The sequence below is a fragment of the Coregonus clupeaformis genome, chromosome 7 (assembly GCF_020615455.1).
Source record: "Coregonus clupeaformis isolate EN_2021a chromosome 7, ASM2061545v1, whole genome shotgun sequence".
Classification (NCBI taxonomy): Eukaryota; Metazoa; Chordata; class Actinopteri; order Salmoniformes; family Salmonidae; genus Coregonus; species Coregonus clupeaformis.
In genome coordinates, this window is record NC_059198.1 from 17,471,531 (window position 1) to 17,495,674 (window position 24,144).

Sequence of the window (24,144 nt, forward strand, 5' to 3'; positions counted from 1 at the left end):
AACTCATGGCATGTTTTGCAATGGGATTGGCTCCTGAACTGAACACACAATCTTTGCAAAGCACATTGCTGGGCACTTGGATGTGGAACAGTACATAAACGTGCCTACAGTAGAGAAGAAAAGCCAGATATGCCCTGTAATCTGGTAAATAAGATTACCGCTAGCCAAGGTGCTCTCTAACCATCTTAGTGGCCAGTGAGTCAAGGATGATAACAGGTCTTCTACAGCTACGCCTGTTGATAAGGCAGAGCAAACTTGTCTTTACCCTCAGTGTCTGACTGTAACTGAATATTATATGCTGTATGTGTCTGGATTTAAGAGAACAGTATTATTAATGTGTTAATTACACTATCAGGTGTACAACACCATCAAGGACCAATAGTGTGCGGTAGAAGGAGCTTATTGTTGTTGACAGGTGCAATAACAAAAATACCTCCACATGCAAGTGACACATTCAAAATGAAAACAAAACTAAATCTGTTGTCTGTACCTGCCAATCTAAAGTTCACATTAACTGAGCTCAGCAAGGCAGTGGTTTCCTTTTGTGGGTGCATGAAAAAGTTAGTTTGTTTCCTCATCAAACTTGATTTTATGTCTGCTTTACTGAAATTCTACTTACTGTAACTGGCTCATACTTCTTACTGCATTATTAGATGACAAACCCAATAGGCTATACGTTTCCATGTAGGCCTAGATATGTACAGTCAGTTTAATAGTTGTGTGCTAAACCAGCCATTTTTCTGTCTAAATTAGGCAATGTGAGTGTAGTAGGTTACCTGCAGGTCTCTGACCTAGATGTAATGGATGTGTTCTAACATGGCTGACATGTCATTTGAACTTCTTTGGAAACTTCTGCTTTGTCCATGAAAAGAGTTTGCCACTGCAGCTTTGATTCAAACAGGCCATGGCAGGGCAAACTACACATCATGGGGCATATTTGATGTTAATTACCAACCTGATTTAAATGAAAACAGAGAATCATTTATTTTATCTTAACCACAAGTTATGTAGAAAATAACATTTAGACCTAGCATCCTTCTCTTGTTTTTCTGATTTGTACTGTTTTGCCATGTTGCCAAAATGAGTAATTTAATTTAGTATGACCTTACACACAAGTCTGATCAATTTCTTAAAAGACTATTGTTTCATACAATTAATGTCTTGTAAAGGTCTCTTATGAGGCTTCGCACATGTTGATATTTCGCTTTCTAGTGCCTGCGGGGGCGGGGTGAGAGGAGGGGTTCAAGCCCTCAAATGGGTATGTAAGCGTTTTAAGGCTCAGGTCTGGGGTAAATTTCCTTCATAGGGTTTGTGTTGGCTTAGAGGGGGGCAAAGGCCACAGGGGCTCTGGACCGGACCGGTGCATGGCACAGGCTGGGTGGAGGGTGGCAGAGCCAGGAGGAGAGGGGCAGAGTAAGTAGAGACCGCCTGGGCTCAGAGTACAGTGTTATCCCCTCTGAGGTGAACAGGCCTTGGGCCCCGGGGAGAGAGCAATGGACCTCTCAGTACGGTGCCCTGGTCCAAGAGACTCAGTGGAGAACCAGGACTCACATCTCCAGGACTCAAAGTCCTCCTGGACTCTGGTGAGTTGGGATTCCTGCATTAGTCTGCAACTAGAGAGTACGTTGTGGTGCATATCTTTTGAATGAGTTTACTTATACAGTACTTTATCAGAAATGTTAGTTTTTCTAGTTTATCTGATGGATTATAAAAAAAGAAAATTGTGAGCAACATCAGGTTTCTCATATTTAATTTGTACTTTTTTCAGAGTCACATAATGTTGTGACTTACTGGTAGTAACTGTTTCTGTTGGAGATTTACTTTGGGTTCAAAGTCCAGGGCACTGGTATGCAGCTCAAAAAGTTCATAAGAAGTTGTCCATGTAAGGTGCTTAACCCTCCCGTTGTCCTAGGGTCAAAATGACCCGCCACTGTTTTGAACCAACTTTATTTAATTTTTATATTTTTTGGATCATTTGTGAGAAGGAGGCAGTGAGACTTTAAAGAAAGTATCACTGCCTCCTTCTCACAAATGATCCCAAAAATATAAAAATTAAATAAAGTTGGTTCAACACAGTGGCGGGTCATTTTGACCCTAGGACAACGGGAGGGTTAAATATTGTTGGGTCGTTCCACCAATTTGGTACCTTTTGAGAAGTGTAACTTGGTAAAAAAAAAACGTTTGATTTCACAAAATTTAAAACATTCTAAAATAAAGAGCACATGTTCAACTTCATAAAAACAAGTTTTCCCATCTCAAGAGGTTAAATAAAAAAAATACTATATTAAGTGCCCAAAAAGTAACAGGGTTGACAGTTACAGGGTTGACTGTTACAGGGTTGACGATTTCTTCTTAAATCAGCCACAAATCCCCTTGTGACAGGGGGAATGGATGCTTGTTGTGTGCAACAGGGAGTGGCAATTGAATGCAAGGTTCACAAAAAACAGAAATTGTTTCAACATTTCTAGCCTGTCTATCTATGGGGAACAGGGCTGCCGTGTTATGCTCAACCGGCTCAGTTTTCCACCACAAAACACCAGAAAATGGCCAAAAAAATTGTAGAACTATTCCTTTTACTCTGTGATTTTGACTTTTAGATGTTCAATGTTTCTTAAAAAATATATATTTTAAAAGGAATAGTTTCACCAAATTAATATGAGTTAAGTTCACCTAACAGGGTTGACCTTAAAATGAGGGACAGATGTAAATTAATCACTAATTACATGAAATAAATAATAATATTCTAATATTCAGAAATGACTTTGTCAAAGCAACAAAATCAAAATAACTAGGGCTTTAAAATTATGGTAAAACTTGGAGACATTTTGGGATTAAGTGGGTTCCTAGAAGTGACACATGGTTAACGGAGTTACATGTCAAAATGCAATTTCAACTTAAATATCAAAAGGCACTCTTTTCGTGGAACGACCCTGTTATTGTGGCATTATAAAGGCATTTCTGCTGCATTCTGTGTCCCTCTTTTGGTGTAAAGAATAACACATTTTCCTATACCACACCAGTGTATCCACTATATTAATTTAGCAGCAGTAGCCCACTGCTGCTAAATTGTTGCCACCGCTGCAAAAAATATTTATTTCTGCCGAGACATGCTTTTAAATGGATAGTCGTTGTCTCAATGACTGGAAGTCTATGGGAACAGCTAGCATGTCATTGCGCTAACGCTAGTAGCAATGCACCCCCCACACCTCCCTCTTCCCTTGCCGTCACTGAAAAAAAAAATCCTATGGGAAACACTGCACACACAAATATTAAATTTTGGAGACATACCTTGGCAATGACCTCAACTGTGTGTGTGTGTGTTAGTGGTGCAGGGTCAGCTGTTTGTTCACCCGTACCCGCCCGCAATTGCTAATAACCTATCCGCAACCGCCCGACTATATGTGATAAAGTGAAAATCTGAGGCTCCCGACTCTAACCCGCTAATATAGAAAATAGATGTACTGTATGCTACAGTCAGAGACAGCGGAAATATTTTTTTGGAAGGGGGTGCAGGATTATTTTTGCCTGATTTAGATAGGCTATGTTTCTGCTTATAATTTCCGACATTTTGGTAGGCTATTTGTTAGTCAACTTGACTATAATTAGATACATGCAGCTTCTCTTCTGTTATTATACTGTATGTTGCCCTAGAAGACTAAATAGATCCTTGCTCACCAAAATAATGTCATAAATTGGTCAAATTAATGTTTCAAACTAGTTGACATCAGTAAAGTTTTCATCTCTGCTTCTTTCGCGGAGCAAAGACATTTAGGGACCGGGCAGGGATGGATTAAGAAATCATAAGCCCCATTTTTTTTGCATTTCATGCAATTCTATATCATTTACATGACAGAAACATTAGCTGAATTATTTTTTATTCCACAGAAATGACCGAAATAAGTGGCTACTCTGACACTGACAAACTGAGATCAATCTGGTCTTGAATTCAAACAAACAATAGCCCAGGCCAATGAAGCGACACACAGATTGTACAATATTAGGAGGCAATATTATTACAGTATATACACTGAGTGTAAAAAACATTAAGGACACCTTCCTAATATTGAGTTGCACCTCCCCTTTTGCCTTTAGAACAGCCTCAATTCGTCGGGGCATGGACTCTACAAGGTGTTCGAAAGCGTTCCACAGGGATGCTAACCCATGTTGACTCCAATGCTTCCCACAGTTGTGTCAAGTTGGCTGGATGTCCTTTGGGTGGTGGACCATTCTTGATACACATGGGAAACTGTTGAGCGTGAAAACCCCAGCAGCATTGCAGTTCTTGACACAAACCGGTACGCCTGGCACCAACTACCATACCCCGTTCAAAGGCACTTAAATCTTTTGTCTTGCCCATTCACCCTCTGAATGGCACACATACACAATCCATGTCGCAATTGTCTCAAGGCTTAAAAATCCTTCTTTAACCTGTCTCCTCCCCTTCATCTACACTGATTGAAGTGGATTAACAAGTGACATCAATAAGGGATCATAGCGTTCACCTAGATTCACCTGGTCAGTCTGTCATGGAAAGAGCAGGTGTCCTTAATGTTTTGTACACTCAGTGTATATCATAGGCTACAGTAGGCTACTAAATACAATTTCCAGTGGCACACTGACTCACCGAATTATGAAGATGAAGCTTTGCCCTATTCGCACTGGACTGGTATAGTGTCGCCATTAAATTTGAATTGAGGAAATGTCATCACAATCATTATTTTAGCGATCTGCGGTAGAATACATCCTAAATGCCCCGCAGCCTGCCGATGTAAGCTAAACAATCAATCTTGTGTCATCGCTGCAACTCCCCAACGGGCTCGGGAGAGGCGAAGGTGGACTCATGCGTCCTCCGAAACATGACCCGCCTAACCGTGCTTCTTAACACCCGCCAGCTTAACTCGGAAGCCAGCCGCACCAATATGTCGGAGGAAACACTGTTCAACTGGCGACAGCCTGCAGTCACCCAGCCCACCACAAGGAGTCGCTAGAGCGCGATGAGCCAAGTAAAGCCCCCCCAGCCTAACCATCCCCTAACCCGGACGACACTGGGCCAATTGTGCGCCGTCCTATGGGACTCCCGGCCACGGCCGGTTGTGGCACAGCCCGGGAATGAACCCATGTCTGTAGTAACACCTCTAGCACTGCGATGCAGTGCCTTAGACCACTGCACCACTCGGGAAGCCCTAGCACAATATTTTTTTATACACTACATGACCAAAAGGATGTGGACACCCCTTCAAATTAGTGCTGACAGGTGTATAAAATCGAGCGCACAGCCATGCAATCTCCATAGACAAACATTGGCAGTAGAATGGCCTTACTGAAGAGCTCAGTGACTTTCAACGTGGCACCGTCATAGGATGCCACCTTTCCAACAAGTCAGTTCGTCAAATTTCTGCCCTGCTAGAGCTTCCCCGGTCAACTGTAAGTGCTGTTATTGTGAAGTGGAAACATCTAGGAGCAACAACGGCTCAGCCGCCTTCCCCGGTCAACTGTAAGTGCTGTTATTGTGAAGTGGAAACATCTAGGAGCAACAACGGCTCAGCCGCGAAGTGGTAGGCCACATAAGCTCACAGAACTGGATCGCCGAACGCGTGAGCGTTGCAACACTCACTACCGAGCTCCAAACTGCCTCTGGAAGCAACATCAGCACAATAACTGTTTGTCGACAGCTTAATATTATGGTAATGTGAGAGGTTATAGACCTACAGTAAGTCTCCAGATTTCAATTTCCATTTAACCCATCTGAACATTAGACTACAGTTCCCTTGACGTGCCATAGGCCTACTTGAAGTCCCAGTCTTGTGACTGACAAATTTATATAGCACCTCAAAATCATCACACAAAACACTACTATCATCCTCTTTTACCACTTAATCAAACATTACTTTTCAGGCCCTCCCTTCTCTTTATTTTCAACTCTCCATTTCGCAGATTTTTTGTTATTGAATTAAACTCCGACATTGTCCTTTTTGCCTCCCTGGATAGATTTTTCTGCCCACTCCCAAAAGCATTTGGCGATTGGCATGTAGGTTTTTTGGCACGTGTACAGTTAGGCCCTGAAGCTTAGGCTTATACACTAATGCCAGATAGCCTAAAATAATGAAATAACAACCTCAATGTAGCCTATAGAAATAATTTGCACAAGAATGATACATTTATGGATGTTTTAAGGCAGTGGTTCCCAAACTGTGGACCGCGCCCCCAGTCGGCAGGGGGGGCGCAGGGGGTCTTAAACGCGGGAGTCTTAAACAATCCGGTTTTAAACTTACTCTTGAAAGTTGTTATAGTAGAATGCACAAGGTGCAATTTTGAAATTGGGTAGTGTATCATCAGTTCCTCTTGTCATGTTATTCATTGTGTACCTTAGAGAGCTAATTATAACTTGTCAGAAATGTCCAGATCAACTAGCCCATGTCAGTTAATGTTTTTTTATGTAGGTTTTTTAGCCCATAGATATTGTTGAACATTTTTAGTCACTCAAACAAAATGTATAGAATTGCTAGAAAATTAGCTTTAAAACTGCAAAACTTTCTTTGCACCCTATGACAAAATATGTAGAATTGCACGAAGTAATCTTTAAACTTGCTAAATTCTCTCCACCAACAAGAGGAACAGTGCTTGTACCCATAGAAATAGGCGCCTGTGCGCACGCATGGGGGTCGCGGGATGTTCCCCAATGCTGGAAGGGGGGCCCCGAATGAAAAAGTTAAAGTATAAATGTTTTTAGATTACTAATGTTACTGTCCCCACTACAACAACAAAATACTTAAACATATAATTTTGTCCTTGAAACATTTAATCGAAATATTGTAGAATTCCGTTCATTCCTATGGAGGACTGCTCCTACTGGGGAGTGCCAATATGGCCAACCTGTGGCTTCAAAGCCCCTCAATGGGCAAAACATAGCATCAGCAATACAGGGTTTACAGTGGGGAAAAAAAGTATTTAGTCAGCCACCAATTGTGCAAGTTCTCCCACTTAAAAAGATGAGAGAGGCCTGTAATTTTCATCATAGGTACACGTCAACTATGACAGACAAAATGAGAAAGAAAAATCCAGAAAATCACATTGTAGGATTTTTAATGAATTTATTGGCATATGATGGTGGAAAATAAGTATTTGGTCAATAACAAAAGTTTCTCAATACTTTGTTATATACCCTTTGTTGGCAATGACACAGGTCAAACGTTTTCTGTAAGTCTTCACAAGGTTTTCACACACTGTTGCTGGTATTTTGGCAACATTCCTCCATGCAGATCTCCTCTAGAGCAGTGATGTTTTGGGGCTGTCGCTGGGCAACACAGACTTTCAACTCCCTCCAAAGATTTTCTATGGGGTTGAGATCTGGAGACTGGCTAGGCCACTCCAGGACCTTGAAATGCTTCTTACCTAGCCACTCCTTCGTTGCCCGGGCGGTGTGTTTGGGATCATTGTCATGCTGAATGACCCAGCCACGTTTCATCTTCAATGCCCTTGCTGATGGAAGGAGGGTTTCACTCAAAATCTCACGATACATGGCCCCATTCATTCTTTCCTTTACACGGATCAGTCGTCCTGGTCCCTTTGCAGAAAAACAGCCCCAAAGCATGATGTTTCCACCCCCATACTTCACAGTAGGTATGGTGTTCTTTGGATGCAACTCAGCATTCTTTGTCCTCCAAACATGACGAGTTGAGTTTTTACCAAAAAGTTATATTTTGGTTTCATCTGACCATATGACATTCTCCCAATCCTCTTCTGGATCATCCAAATGCACTTCAGACGGGCCTGGACATGTACTGGCTTAAGCAGGGGGACACGTCTCGCACTGCAGGATTTGAGTCCCTGGCGGCGTAGTGTGTTACTGATGGTTGGCTTTGTTACTTTGGTCCCAGCTCTCTGCAGGTCATTCACTAGGTCCCCCCGTGTGGTTCTGGGATTTTTGCTCACCGTTGTGATCATTTTGACCCCATGGGGTGAGATCTTGCGTGGAGCCCCAGATCGAGGGAGATTATCAGTGGTCTTGTATGTCTTCCATTTCCTAATAATTGCTCCCACAGTTGATTTCTTCAAACCAAGCTGCTTACCTATTGCAGATTCAGTCTTCCCAGCCTGGTGCAGGTCTACAATTTTGTTTTTGGTGTCCTTTGACAGCTCTTTGGTCTTGGCCATTGTGAAGTTTGGAGTGTGACTGTTTGAGGTTGTGGACAGGTGTCTTTTATACTGATAATAAGTTCAAACAGGTGCCATTAATACAGGTAACGAATGGAGGACAGAGGAGCCTCTTAAAGAAGAAGTTACAGGTCTGTGAGAGCCAGAAATCTTGCTTGTTTGTAGGTGACCAAATACTTATTTTCCACCATAATTTGCAAATAAATTCATTAAAAATCCTACAATGGGATTTTCTGGATTTTTTTTCCTCAATTTGTCTGTCATAGTTGACGTGTACCTATGATGAAAATTACAGGCCTCTCTCATCTTTTTAAGTGGGAGAACTTGCACAATTGGTGGCTGACTAAATACTTTTTTTCCCCACTGTATATACATCATTGACCTTAACGATACATCCCAAACTGTAGTTGATGCAGTACAATTCAATTGTGTTCTTCATCTATTTGTTTTCTCCATCCATCAGCTCACTCTGCTACAGTGGAACATGGGAATGAATGGGCCCAAAAGCATCAAGATCAGCAAAATCCTCCCCAAACAAAAGAGCTTTATAAGTGCCACTGTTACTGTTGGCTGTTGGTTTTTATAAGTGAACTCTGTGGTACTGTGGCCCTGTTTATGGTCTGTCCCAAATGGCACCCTATTCCCTACATAGTGCAATACTTTTGACCAGAGCCCATAGGGAATAGGGTGCCATTTGGGACACAGCCTATAACTGACCTCCATGCTGTAGGCAGCAGTAATCTGTGCTCGGGCTGCAGCCACGAGGGGACTGCTAAGCCTTTGACTCTAAACTGTTTGGGGCAGCAGATAAAACTAAATATTTGCTGAGGCTGTTGTTACCAACAACAAAAGTGCCATCAGGTTATTAGAGTTACACAGATGGCAAATTGTGTGATTATTATGGGGTTGTCAGGAAACAGTATGACCTTATAGGCCCCTCTGTAGCTCAATTGGTAGAGCATGGTGCTTGTAACGCCATGGTAGTGGGTTCGATCCCCGGGACCACCCATACGTAAAAATGTATGCACACATGACTGTAAGTTGCTTTGGATAAAAGCGTCTGCTAAATGGCATATTATTATTATTATATTATATTTTCATTGACTAGTCAATCCCTCCCTACAACTTTTGATATATTTCAATGCCTTTCTGCTGTTTCATTTAGGCCTACACCAACATTAACTGCAGGGCTCTACGCATGGCCAGATTAAGAAATCATAGCCTCCACCCAAGGGATACAAAGTATATGTTATGGTGTGGGGTGCATTTTTCTGGCATGGTTTAGGTCCACTTGTAGAATCTATTCCAAGGCGCATTGAAGCTGTTCTGGCAGCTACAGTGGCTTGCGAAAGTATTCACCCCCCTTGGCATTTTTCCTATTTTGTTGCCTTACAACCTGGAATTAAAATGGATTTTTTGGGGGGTTGTATTATTTGATTTACACAACATGCCTACCACTTTGAAGATGCAAAATATTTTTTGGGGTGAAACAAACAACAAATAAGACAAAAAAACAGAAAACTTGAGAGTGCATCATCTATTCACCCCGCCAAAGTCAATACTTTGTAGAACCACCTTTTGCAGCAATTACAGCTGCAAGTCTCTTTGGGTATGTCTCTATAAGCTTGGCACATCTAGCCACTGGGATTTTTGCCCATTCTTCAAGGCAAAACTGCTCCAGCTCCTTCAAGTTGGATGGGTTCCGCTGGTGTACAGCAATCTTTAAGTCATACCACATATTCTCAATTGGATTGAGGTCTGGGCTTTGACTAGGCCATTCCAAGACATTTAAATGTTTCCCCTTAAACCACGCAAGTGTTGCTTTAGCAGTTTGCTTAGGGTCATTGTCCTGCTGGAAGGTGAACCTCCGTCCCAGTCTCAAATCTCTGGAAGACTGAAACAGGTTTCCCTCAAGAATTTCCCTGTATTTAGCGCCATCCATCATTCCTTCAATTCTGACCAGTTTCCCAGTCCCTGCCGATGAAAAACATCCCCACAGCATGATGCTGCCACCACCATGCTTCACTGTGGGGATGGAGTTCTCAGGGTGATGAGAGGTGTTGGGTTTGCGCCAGACATAACGTTTTCCTTGATTGCCAAAAAGCTAAATTTTAGTCTCATCTGACCAGAGTACCTTCTTCCATATGTTTGGGGAGTCTCCACATGCCCTTTGGCGAACACCAAACGTGTTTGCTTATTTTTTTCTTTAAGCAATGGCTTTTTTCTGGACACTCTTCCGTAAAGCCCAGCTCTGTGGAGTGCACGGCTTAAAGTGGTCCTATGGACAGATACTCCAATCTCCACTGTGGAGTTTTGCAGCTCCTTCAGGGTTATCTTTGGTCTCTTTGTTGCCTCTCTGATTAATGCCCTCCTTGCCTGGTCCGTGAGTTTTGGTGGGCGGCCCTCTTTTGACAGGTTTGTTGTGGTGCCATATGCTTTCCATTTTTTAATAATGGATTTAATGGTGCTCCGTAGGATGTTCAAAGTTTCTGATATTTTTTTATAACCCAACCCTGATCTGTACTTCTCCACAACTTTGTCCCTGACCTGTTTGGAGAGCTCCTTGGTCTTCATTGTGCCGCTTGCTTGGTGGTGCCCCTTGCTAAGTGGTGTTGCAGACTCAGAACTTTCAGAACAGGTGTATATATACTGAGATCATGTGACACTTAGATTGCACACAGGTGGACTTTATTTAACTAATTAAGTGACTTCTGAAGGTAATTGGTTGGACCAGATCTTGCTTAGGGGCTTCATAGCAAAGGGGGTGAATACATATGCACGCACCACTTTTCCGTTATTTATTTTTTATAATTTTTTGAAATAAGTTATTTTTTTCTTTTCACTTCACCAATTTTGACTATTTTGTATATGTCCATTACATGAAATCCAAATAAAAATCTATTTAAATTACAAGTTGTAATGCAACAAAATAGGAAAAACGCCAAGGGGGATGAATACTTTTGCAAGGCGCTGTATACAGTGCCTTCAGAAAGTATTCAGACCCCTTGACTTTTTCCACATTTTGTTACGTTACAGTCTTATTCTAAAATTGATTAAATTGTTTTTTTCCCCTCCCAATCTACACACAATACCACATAATGAGAATGAAAAAATAGGTTTTTAGACATTTTTGCAAATGTAATACAAATAAAATACAGAAATATCACATTTACATAAGTATTCAGACCCTTTACTCAGTACTTTGTTGAAGCACCTTTGGCAGCGATTACAGCATCGAGACTTCTTGGGTATGACGCTACAAGCTTGGCACACCTGTTTTTTGGGAGTTCCGCCCATTCTTCTCTGCAGATCCTCTCAAGCTCTGTCAGGTTGGATGGGGAGCGTTGCTGCACAGCTATTTTCAGGTCACTCCAGAGATGTTCGATCGGGTTCAAGTCCGGGCTCTGGCTGGGCCACTCAAGGACATTCAGAGACTTGTCCCGAAGCCACTCCTGCGTTGTCTTGGCTGTGTGCTTAGGGTCATTGTCCCATTGGAAGGTGAACCTTCGCCCCAGTCTGAGGTCCTGAGCGCTCTGGAGCAGGTTTTCCGCAAGTATGTCTCTGTACTTTGCTCCGTTCATCTTTGCCTTGATCCTGACTAGTGTCCCAGTTCCTGCCGCTGAAAAACATCCCCACAGCATGATGCTGCCACCACCATGCTTCACCGTATGGATGGTGCCAGGTTTCCTCCAGACGTGACGCTTGGCATTCAGGCCAAAGAGTTCAATCTTGGTTTCATCAGACCAGAGAATCTTGTTTAGGTGCCTTTTGGCAAACTCCAAGCGGGCTGTCATGTGCCTTTTACTGAGGAGTGGCTTCCATCTGGCCACTCTACCATTAAGCCCTGATTGGTGGAGTGCTGCAGAGATGGTTGTCCTTCTGGAAGTTTCTCCCATCTCCACAGAGGAACTCTAGAGCTCTGTCAGAGTGACCATCAGGTTCTAGGTCACCTCCCTGACCAAGGCCCTTCTCCCCCGATTGCTCAGTTTGGCCGGGCGGCCAGCTCTAGGAAGAGCCTTGGTGGTTCCAAACTTCTTCCATTTAAGAGTGATGGAGGCCACTGTGTTCTTGGGGACCTTAAATGCAGCAGACATTTTTTGGTACCGTTCCCCAGATCTGTGCCTCAACACAACCTGTCTCGGAGCTCTCCGGACAATTCCTTCGACCTCATGGCTTGGTTTTTACTCTGACATGCACTGTCAACTGTGGGACCTAATATAGACAGGTGTGTGCCTTTCCAAATCATGTCCAATCAATTGGATTTACCACAGGTGGACTCCAATCAAGTTGTAGAAACATCTCAAGGATGATCAATGGAAATAGGATGCACCTGAGCTCAATTTAGGGTCTCATAGCAAAGGGTCTGAATACTTATGTAAATAAGGTATTTCTGTTTATTATTTTTAATATATTTGCAAAGATTTTGAAAAACTTTTTTCGCTTTGTCGTCATGGGGCATTGTGTGTAGATTGCTGAGGATTTTTGTTTATTTAATCAATTTTAGTATAAGGCTGTAACGTAACAAAATGTGGAAAAGGTCAAGGGGTCTGAATACTTTCCGAAGGCACTATATTTCCTTAATATTTTGTATATATATATTTTTATATGTAATTTTTCGAATGCCTCTTGGAAGCCTCGGTAAGCCCCTGCATTAATCCGGCCCTGGCTCTATACTGACATTTTTACAAGGCGTACATGTGCTCCTAAGTTGAAAAATGTAGGAGCACATAAAGAAATGTAGGAACACAATGAAATATATTAGAGGTATTAATGATAAGGATGGCCAGCAATTACAAAATACAGGGTTATAGAGATGTAACCTACATTGGGCCTATATGAATCCTAGCATGAATCTGTGCTTAGTGTATTGTAAAGTAATCATTATAACAATTTTTATCTGGGTGAATTGTTTTGTTTTTGTTTTACCTGGTGTTAATGGATAAGGCCAGAGTATTTATCCTGTTGGCTAATTAGAACTCAATAATAACTGAAGTTTATATGCCATGATGACCACTGCCTCTGTATTTCCACTGGTTATAATGTCAGCCAATGGCCTTATCAGTTACTCTTTGCTTATCTTTTTGTCACTTGAGTGTGATTCAGATTAGGACCTGTCTTATGACTAGATACACTGAGTCAGGCAGTATTTATTGGATCTTGATGGTCATAACAGGATGCCCAGATTTACGTAAAAGGGTGAAGTCCATTCCCATCTCAAAGTCTTGTTTATCCCCAAGGGCTTTGAAATTAAAAGCTCAGCAACAACACAGATGTGTGTGTAAAGGGCGTCACGCTGCATGCTTAGCGAGTACCACTTCCTCCCGATTCGGCCCATACCTGGCACAAACTCGGGACCTCTGCCTTGCTAGCACACGTAACCGCCTTCCTGAAGCATCTTACCAGTCGGCGCCACGTGAAAAGCTAGCTATTCACTGGCGCAAGTGGGGACACTTCAGGCTGAGGAGTAAGTTTCACACATTCCCATGTGCTACACGTGTGACTGTGACAAAGTCGAGGCATATACAGCGCCTTCAGAAAGTATTGTCTGACACCTCTCAACTTTTGTTGTGTTACAGCCTGAATTTTAAATAGATTAAATTTAGATTTTGTGTCACTGGCCTACACACAATACCCCATAATGTCAAAGTGGAATTAAGTTTTTCCAAAAAAAAATATTATAATACAAAATTAAATGCTGAACACCCCGTAATGTCAAAGTGGAATTATATTTTTCGAGTCAATATGACCTCTTGTCCACCAGATGCATCAAACTCATTGCGTTCCGGCGGAAGTCATTCATTGTCAATGGAGCAGTCCGCAACACTACTTTGGGGGTGCTGCACTATGCTGCGGTGCTTACTGTGTAGCGCATTCGTTCAATATTTTCAACTCGTGCGTTGCTTTACCGTGCGGTGGTACAAACGTAAGTACACACACAGACTCCAACTATACTGAACAAAAATATAAATTGGCATTCTCTGCAGAGCGGGTGTTTATTATGTTAAATTCAAGCTTCAAAGTGTTCAACTGTCTATCTAAGATGTGTTTTCTTTCTAAGTCATGGATTTTCTGTTTGAGTATTTCTAATTCTTTACGGGTCTTCTTTTTCTTATGTGAAGAGTAAGACATGATACAACCTGTCATATATGCTTTAAGACCTTCACAGACAACAGTTTGGCATACTTCATTATCCACACTGAAGAAAAATATAAACGCAACATGTAAAGTGTTGGTCCCATGTTTCATGAGCTGAAATAAAAGATCACCAAAAATGTTAGTGAGCATTTCTCCTTTGCCAAGATAATCCATCCACCTGACAGGTGTGGCATATCAAGAAGCTGATTAAACAGCATGATCATTACACAGGTGCACCTTGTGCTGGGGACAATAAAAGGCCACTCTAAAATGTGCAGTTTTGTCACACAACACAATGCCACAGATGTCTCAAGTTTTGAGGGAGCGTGCAATTGGCATGCTGACTGCAGGAATGTCCACCAGAGCTGTTGCCAGATAATGTAATGTTAATTTCTCTACCATAAGCCACCTCCAACGTTGTTTTAGAGGATTTATCAGTACGTCCAACCGGCCTCACAACCACAGACCACGCTTCCTCACCTGCGGGATCGTCTGAGAACAGCCACCTGGACAGCTGATGAAACTGAGGAGTATTTCTGGCTGTAATAAAGCAGAAACACATTAATAACTTGTTTCTCTTCAAATGGGTTTAGAGTCAACTAAGGGCCTTTTACACTGTCAGAATTCACTTTCATGTCATAATGTGTTGGGACAGCCTGTGGGACCAAACATTTTGTGAAATATAAAGACAATTTAAATATAAAGACAATTTAATATTGTTATCATGTACGCTGAACAAAAATATAAATGCAACATGCAACAATTTCAACAATTTTACTGAGTTACAGTTCATATAAGGAAATCAGCCAACATCATCAGCAGTGGCGATTTTAGCATGTAAATCTTGGTGGGGCAAAAAAGAAGTGGGATGCATGCCAGCAAAGCCACTACACAACACAACACTAAACAATACATTAATTGCACTATAACGGTGACAAACGGTGCCCACAAACTGTTAGAGCCTACATAAAGCTGTCCCAACAGCAGTCCCAACATTTTACCACAGCTACACCTGGCTATCAGTGGAGCCTTGTCTGGCAGCGAAACAGTTCATTCAGCCTCATTTACTGCCTTTTAAAAAAACATAGCTGATATGGCTGACTTGCTTAAACAAATGTGGTTTCTAATGACAATTGAGATGTACAAACTATGGCATAAGGGGATGACAAGCGGATAAGAGGCAATCCATAATTTCGATTAAGATATTAGTGAGCGAGCTAGGACGGACGTAGTCAATATAACTATTTGTTTAGCACTTTTGAAATGTACAGCAACAGAATTCAGAACATGGGCCGTTCTTACAGTGTTCTCCCTGTACACCAAGTCAGAACCGTGGGATAAATAAAGTGGGCATATAAGCAGACAATGAAAGCTCTTACAATATTCAATGATTATATTTATCTAAAACAGGTTATAGGCTACATGTGCACCACCAAGTCAGAACAGTAGGCGAAATTAAGAGGGGTAAATAGACAAAATTATTAGGGTGAGGCACATGGGTTACTAACATCTTACTACACAACATACACTTAGTATTACTTTCTTAGCTACAGTATACATATCTCCCTGGCATATTACATAATTTATGCAGCAACACACAATACATTTTTGGACTCACCTTGTTGTGCTGTGCTCACTTGAACAGGAAGGTGGCACGGCGGTCCTTCGTGGGCAAATTTAGTCATCAAAGAAAGAGAAAGAGGCCGGATTTACAATTCTGAGTTGGATGACCGTTCAAAGCGTATTTTCCCAGTCAGAGCTCGTTTATTCACGACTTCCCAGTTGCAATGCTTGCAGTTAGCCACTGTCACCAATTCCTTCCAAACCACATTGTTGAATTTGCGATTTCCAACTTGTTGTGTAATGTTTATGTCCAATGGCCGATGAGCACCGATATGTTTTATCTATAATTTCTCTTCATTATTTCTCTTCATATGACAAGGATTAAAAAGGATTTGCCAGTAGATTATCGACTTGATTCATGATGATGACTGCTAGCTAAGATTTTGAAAGTAAGATGTTGACATAATCAGTCCAATCAAACTACTGTACATATAACCTGATTTGATATCATTTTATCTGTGGCCAATGACCTTGAGCCTTCTTGGAAGGGCACTTCTCATGTAACTCTATGGCAGGAACCAAGGGGCTTGAATTTTCGCAGTCTACCCTTAGACTTGGCGGTGACGTAGTGTCCCCATGAGTGACAGAACACTGAGCCAATCACGGCGCAACTCTCCATATTTTCTGCTGGCTTGCCCCACCACCACCACAGAAAGCACTGAGCAAGGCTGAAACACCTGCATTTTGGAGCTGCCTTACTCAAGAAAACAAAAAAGAGACCATGTTTGTATGCGGCTTTATTAACTAAATTATATCTATTTTTTTTACATTGTTTGCAAACTGATATGTGACACGTATTAATGGCAAAATAACATGCAAAACAGGCAAGCCCCCTGAAAAAACAATGTTTTATTTATTTATTTTTGCAAAAAATGTGGGGCTCAAAACAGGTGGCTCTGCCCCACCTGCACTGAATGATGGGTCGCCACTGATCATCAGTACTGACTTACCATTCATGGATGTAGTAAATAAGTACTGAAACACGTATTATTGAGTAGAACGTTTTTTATTTTTTTTGGTTGTGGCTCAGAATGGCCAGAAACTTCTGAAACTCGTCAGTCTATTCTTGTTCTGAGAAATGAAGGCTATTCCATGCGAGAAAATCCCAAGAAACTGAAGATCTCGTATAATGCTGTGTACTACTCCCTTTACAGAGTTTTTTTCCCGCTCTCTGTCTCAACTGGCAGCCTCGTTTTTGAAGCACGGCTCTGTTGTCTTGTGCTTTGTCTTTCTCGTCTGTGTTTGTGTTTGTGGTAAATGAAAGTCATCACGTTACTATGTGTGAATCATCTCTGTATTTCCTGCAACTCATAGATTGCGGGGCTTATGCAACACTCTTAGGAAAAATGTTTCTAAAAGGGTTCTTCAGCTGTCCCCATAGGATAACCCTTTTGGTTCCAGTAGAACCCTCTGTAGAAAGGGTTCTACATGGAACCCAAAAGGTTCTACCTGGAACCAAAAGGGTTCTACCTGCATCCATATAAAGGGTTATTCAAAAGGTTCTCTTATGGGGACAGCCGAAGAACCCTTTAAGGTTCTAGATAGCACTTTTTCTTCTAAGAGTGTACGCAAGCTTTGTATCCTGGATCTTCTTGGCAACAGAAATTATCGTGTCTTGTGATTGGCTGACCTTTGACCCTTCATCTTTTGATCTTATAGCTGTCACCTGACAATGACCCTGGTGAATCAAGAATGGCCAGAGATATGGATAAAATGACGAGATACCTGTGTCTCCACCCTAACAATGGGATTCGTTGTACACAGAGCGGAACGGCGGGCTGTCAAGCTCCCGCCTATTCCTGTCTTTGGATCAGTGGATACATCTCGTTATTTGAATAATCTTTTGAATATTCGATGAGGGGTGTTGATGTCAACCACCTGTATTCAATGGAGAATGAGATGCAATGCTAGTAGGGCTGACCCCATTTAGTTGACTGGTCAATTGTTTGGTCGATAGGCTGTTGGTCGGCCGAGAATTCTTTAGTTGAGCAGTTGTTGAGTAAGGACGCGCATGCATAGAAGTAGGCCTGTAGTCTACCTGGCCTGCGCGCAAATGTAGGTATATAAATGTGCCCATTTGGGGATCTGATAGTATTTCCGATTGGCTTAACGCACCACCACTAATGGCCTGTGGAGCTTCTCAAGGTAATGTTTTCTTCACCTCAAACAGCAAGCAAACAAAGTCTGTTTTTACATCCATTGAGAATGACAATAGTTCCTCAATGTAGCCTATTTGAGAAATAACCACTCTGCAGTGAAAGGGGAAAAAACCGTCATGCTCTGATCAGGTGGAAAAGGCCTACCTGATTACTTCTTATCCCTTGTGCAAATACTGCTGTGTCTGTCTGGAGCTCACTGGCACTGGAAACTCTGAGGGTCCAGAATATTTTATACAATGTTGCAAGTTTGTTAGCTCAAGCTTTGGGCTGGACCAAATTGATAGTTGATACAAAGTTTCAAGTTCCTTGCAGACAGGCGATGCGTAGCCAATGTGATTTATTTTTATCAGGATATTTCTAACCTGCAGGCTGCAATGTTTTTATTTGTTGGCTTTATGTAGTATATTTTTACATAGTTGGCAATGGCAATAGAAGTTACTTTTAGATTTGTATCATTTTAATTTAGATTGTGATAGAATTTTTATTAATCACAAAGATTTTGAGATACGAAGACTTTATTATAAAATAAATGAAACTGTTCCACAAAAATGTGCATATGAAAATCATAACTGGCATGCAGATCGGTAGAAATGGTAAGATAAATTGGCACTCCAAATGGAAAAGGTTGCCGACCTCTGGTGTAGCCTATTACCGGCAACTTCGGGAGTGTAATGGCAGAATCTGCGAAGGCCAGCAGCAGCGGTAGCAGGTGGTTCGGGAACAGGTTTTTTTCTTCTGGTTAGTCTCCCTCTTGAGTCATTTGTGTGTCTTAATTATTTAATCACAGGGTGCTTAAAGCATCAGACAAGCTCAGTAGCCTACATATAGTTGATTTTATTAAAACACATATATATGGAAAAATACACAGTGAAAAATGTTGATTGGTCGATAAAACAGACGACTCTCGGTCGACCAAGGTTTTTTTAGTCGGGACAGCCCTAAATGTTAGCCTAATGAATATGCATAGATCGTCTCGAATTTCAACAGGGACAACTCCGTTATAAAGTGTTTTTTCTCAAAGTGTCCGGGATGGCATGTGCATCACACTTACAGTATATCAGTACACTCGTAACAACCTAAGCATTACAAACCCTCTATTATATCAAATAAGCCTCACGTATCAAAATAGCAATTCATGTTTATCTTCACTGAATTTGTCACTCTCTCATTGCCCCCCATACAAAAAATCTGGTTAATAATTAAGGATCTGCTTAACAGATTTTAGGCAGAGATAGGGCTCCCGCTTCACCTGCCTCTCTCTGGAATGGCCCATCCCTTTGCTTAGCAATAGGCAGCCATTTTACCCCTTCAGCCCAGGGAGGTTTGGACATCAGACCATCATAAATCATTTGATCTCCACTACTGGCAGTTAATAGCCACACTTCAATCTGGGGCTGTAGGTATCAAGCTTCTCATAGGAGGAGTGCTGATTTAGGATCAGCTACCCCCTGTCCATGTAATCTTATTCAATGTGATCTAAAATCTAAACTGATCCTAAATCAGCACTCCTACTCTGAGACGCTTGATACCTATGGCCCCAGATTGGAAGTAAAACTGTGTCCCTGACTGTGAACCTTGCTTAGGTCTCTGAATGTGAACTAGAAAGGCATTCACTACCAACCTACCTCCTCAGCCAGTGTGATCCAGATCACACCAAATGCGTTCTAAGTAGGGTAGCAAGCTTTGGGGGAATTAGCAACTTGCTTTCTTTTACTGTCTAATGCTCACATTCACAGTCAGTTTGGTTTGCCTCTGAGGTAATGTGAAGATTTAAATGTTTATGTGGTTTTGTATTCTCGCACAAACATGCAAATATAAACAATGAGAGCCATAGACAGCATTTTGCATGCTTTTCCTATGGAGTCCCATCTCTGCTCTACCGCTCTCACACACACACACACACACACACACACACACACACACACACACACACACACACACACACACACACACACACACACACACACACACACACAGTAAAGCATGGGTTGGTTGACACCATACACCACAGACCTGAATTAAAGATGAGAGATCAGCGTCACAGACAGAGCCGTGCCCTGTAGAAAAATTTCCTCTCGGTGTCTATTCCCTATTTAGTGCACTACTTTTGACCAGGGCAAATGTAAAAGTAGTGTACTTTATAGGGAATAGGATGCCATTTGGGGCGCATACAGTGACTAATGGGAACCTGGCCTGGGCCCCAGCCACCATGCTGCTGGTGTGATCTGATTGAGACTGCTGCACTGCAGTGCTGTCATAGAAGGCCTGATTAGTCTGCTGCTGTCAAGGACTTTTTGGGGGAAATGGGACAGACCTGTGTTTAGGGAGCTCTGCATTTTCTTTGAAACAGGCCTCATAGAAGCAACGTTATTCGGTGCTTATCTTTTCCATTAATTTGGGGTGAAGGTATATAACTGGATCTACACAACCAATGTCTAGGGACATGGTTTCATCTTGACATGAGACTGACTACTTTAGAGGTCTGAAAACATCTGACAAACTTTGATTTGAAAGTGTAATTTAAAAAAGAAATGTCCCAGTCCTAGTTGGGCAATATACAGGATATTGGACTTACCAATGGAATCATAAGTCGTATTATTATATATACTGAACAAATATATAAACGAAACATGCAACAAATTCTAAGATTTTACTGAGTTACAGTTCATATGAGGAAATTAGTCAATTGAAATGAATTCATTAGGCCCTAATCTATGGATTTCACATGACTGGGAATACAGATATGCATCTGTTGGTCACAGATACCTCAAAAGAAATGGGCCTCACAATGGCCTCAGGATTCCGTCCCGGTATTTCTGTGCATTCAAATTGCCATCGATAAAATGCAATTGTGTTCGTTGTCCGTAGCTTATGCCTACCCATACCATAACCCCAACATGGGGCACTCTGTTCACAACATTGACATCATCAAACTGCTCGCCCACACAACGCCATACACATGGTCTGCGGTTGTGAGGCTGGTTTGACGTACTGCCAAATTCTCTAAAACGGCTTATGGTAGAGAAATAAAAATACAATTATCTGGCAACAGCCCTGGTGGACGTTCCTGCAATCAGCATGCCAATTGCACGCTCCATCAAAACTTGAGATATCTGTGGCATTGTGTTGTGTAACAAAACTGCACATTTTAGAGTAACATTTTATTGTCCTCAGCACAAGGTGCACCTGTGTAATGATCATGCTGTTTAATCAGCTTCTTGATATGCCACACCTGTCAGGTGGATGGATGATATTGGCAAAGGAGAAATGCTCACTAACAGGGATGTAAGCAAATGTGTGCACAACATTTTAGAGAAATACGCTTTTTGTGCGCATGGAACATTTCTGGGATAATTTTTCAGCTCATGAAACATGGGACCAACACTTTACATGTTGCATTTATATTTTTGTTTGGTATATTGTATATATTACATTTTTATTTGTATTTATTGTTTCTCCTTCATAACACACCTTACTTAAAATAGGACATTTGTGGTTGACTAGAGCGCATTTAAGTCTGGCCAAGACTATATATGTATACACTCAGTAACCAGTTCATTAGGTACACCTCCCCATTCATAAAAATGGTTCGCTCCTATAGACAGTGAGTCATGTGGCTTGCTATATAAAGCAGGCAGACAGGCATCTAGGCATTCAGTTACTGTTCGATTGAATGTTAGAATGGGCAAAACTAGTGATCTAAGTGACTTTGAGCATGATATGCTCGTCGGTGCCAGGCGAACCGGTTCCAGTATCTCAGAAACGGCTGGCCTCCGAGAATGATGCGACAAAAAATAAAACATCCAGTCAGCGGCAGTCCTGTGGGCAAAAACAGCTTGTTGATGAGAGGTTGAAGGAGAATGGCAAGAGTCGTGCAAACTAACAGGTGGGCACATACAGGCAAATAACGGTACAACAGTGGTGGGCAGAACGGCATCTCGGAACACACAACTTATCGGTCCTTGTCACGGATGGGGTATTGCAGCAGACGACCACACCGGGTTCCACTCCTATCAGCTAAAAACAAGAAGAAGTGGCTCCAGTGGACACGCGATCACCAACACTGGACAATTGAGGAGTGGAAAAACATTGCCTGGTCCGACGAATCCCGGTTCCTGTTGCGTCATGCTGATAGCAGAGTCAGGATTTGACGTAAGCAGCATGAGTCCATGGCCCCATTCTGCCTGGTGTCAACGGGACAGGCTGGTGGCGGTGCTGTAATGGTGTGGGGAATGTTTTCCTGGCACATGTTAAGTCTCTTGATACCAATTGAGCAATTGTTCCATGCCCCAAAGACTTCAGGCTGTTCTGGAGGCAAAGGGGGGTCCGACCCGGTACTAGATGGGTCTACCTAATAAATAAATACATTTTATTTTTATTGCATAGAGACATAGTTACTGAACAATAAACTTCATTAAAGGGAATGGCCACTACAGAGGCACCAGTAAGGTTGCTCTCTCACCTGTGCAACAGTACAGGACAGATTCATGCAGGAAGCATCAAAGGGGAAAGGGGCGGAGGTGAAAGAGGAACATTCTTATTGTTTTGTTTTGTTTTCTATGTCTTGTGAATACATGTCCACTAAGAAGCTTGAGGATTGATCAACACTGATTTCATTGTAGCAACACCTTACAAAATGAATGGAGTCAATATGAGACACAAAATATGTAAAGACCCATCTCAATATCACGTGTTGTGGATAATACTTAAGATATTAATACATTAACATGTGTGACATGAAATGTCAATGGAATTGTGCAGCCAGCTAAAATAATTAAGGCATTTTCTTATTTGAAAAATATCCGTTTTTTTTACAAGAAACTCAGAAAGTGAAGGTGAAGGTTTGGGCGAGCTTGGGATGGGTTGGCATTCTCCTCCACCTACTCTTCAAGATCCAGAGGAGTATCAATTCTCATTGATCAAAAAAGTCTGATTTAAGTCTACAGAAATAACTACAGACCCAAATGGACGTTTTATAATGGTAAAAGGAAACCTGGTACAAGAAAAAGTAACTTTACTGAATTGCTATTGCGCAAATGAAGACGATCCAAAGTTCTTTAACGACCTTATACCTAAACTATCTCAATGTAACGGGAACATTATATGGGGGGTAATTTTAAATGTGTGCGGAATGCAACTCTAGACAAGTCATCAACTAAACTATATCCTCTTCCTAACATATCTAAGGTATTAAACTCCAACATCCAAGAGATGGATCTATGCGAACTGTGGCGATATAAACATCCAACTGAAACAGAATCCACCTGTTACCCTCATGTCCACAACTCATATTTAAGATTTGACTTTGTTATTGTAAACTTTTCTTTATAGGTGCTACGCATAGTTTCTTTTTGAATTTTTGAATTGTAATTTCAGAAAATGTCCATAATATATCTGCAGTAATAGTGAATTGATCGTGTTTCACAGTATTACTTATCCACCAGTGTTGAGATTGGTTGTGATATTCGCCCATTGATTTCTGTTGTCAAAATGGGATAGCTGTTGTAATTCCTGCTCGGCATCAGACTAATTTGGTGCTTCAGTTGCACTTTTCTCAGGTACTTTTCTTGGTGTAGCCAACCTACTTTTCTCCGGTAAAATGCTAGATCAACTTGAAGAAAAACATTAGGAAATGTAGCTGGCTACATTATTTCTATGATAAACAGATGATGGCCATGCAGAGTTTTTGCAAAAAAATACATTGCTTTTTCATTGTAAGTTAATTTAGCCTACTTGTTTGGTTGCCAGCCAAATACCGTTGCACTTCTGTTGTCATCTGATGAAAATTAAGCAATTTTCTGCCGAATGTGTTGCACTAATGTATTTTCTGTGAAGGAAAACTATAGTTGCACGTCCCTGATCACTCTATTGAAACAATAAACCGCTGTTGACTTTCAATATAAAACACGACCCCTGTCAATACACAGCTGGACTCACCTGATCAGGCTTTGTCCAGTTGTGCTATTTACAAACAAACACGTGACCGGCTCAGCTGTTCTGGGGAACTATGGGAAGCTTCATAATGTAAAATTATGTGACAGGTGAAATGAAGAACGCAATCTGCTTTATCTTC

General features: G+C 41.6%; 1 protein-coding gene across 1 annotated transcript in view; it reads left to right on the forward strand.

Annotated features, from left to right (window-relative positions):
• Positions 1-24,144, forward strand: part of lpin2 (lipin 2) — a 60,638-nt gene that overhangs the window by 842 nt on the left and 35,652 nt on the right. The gene's annotated exons all lie outside the window — the stretch shown is intronic.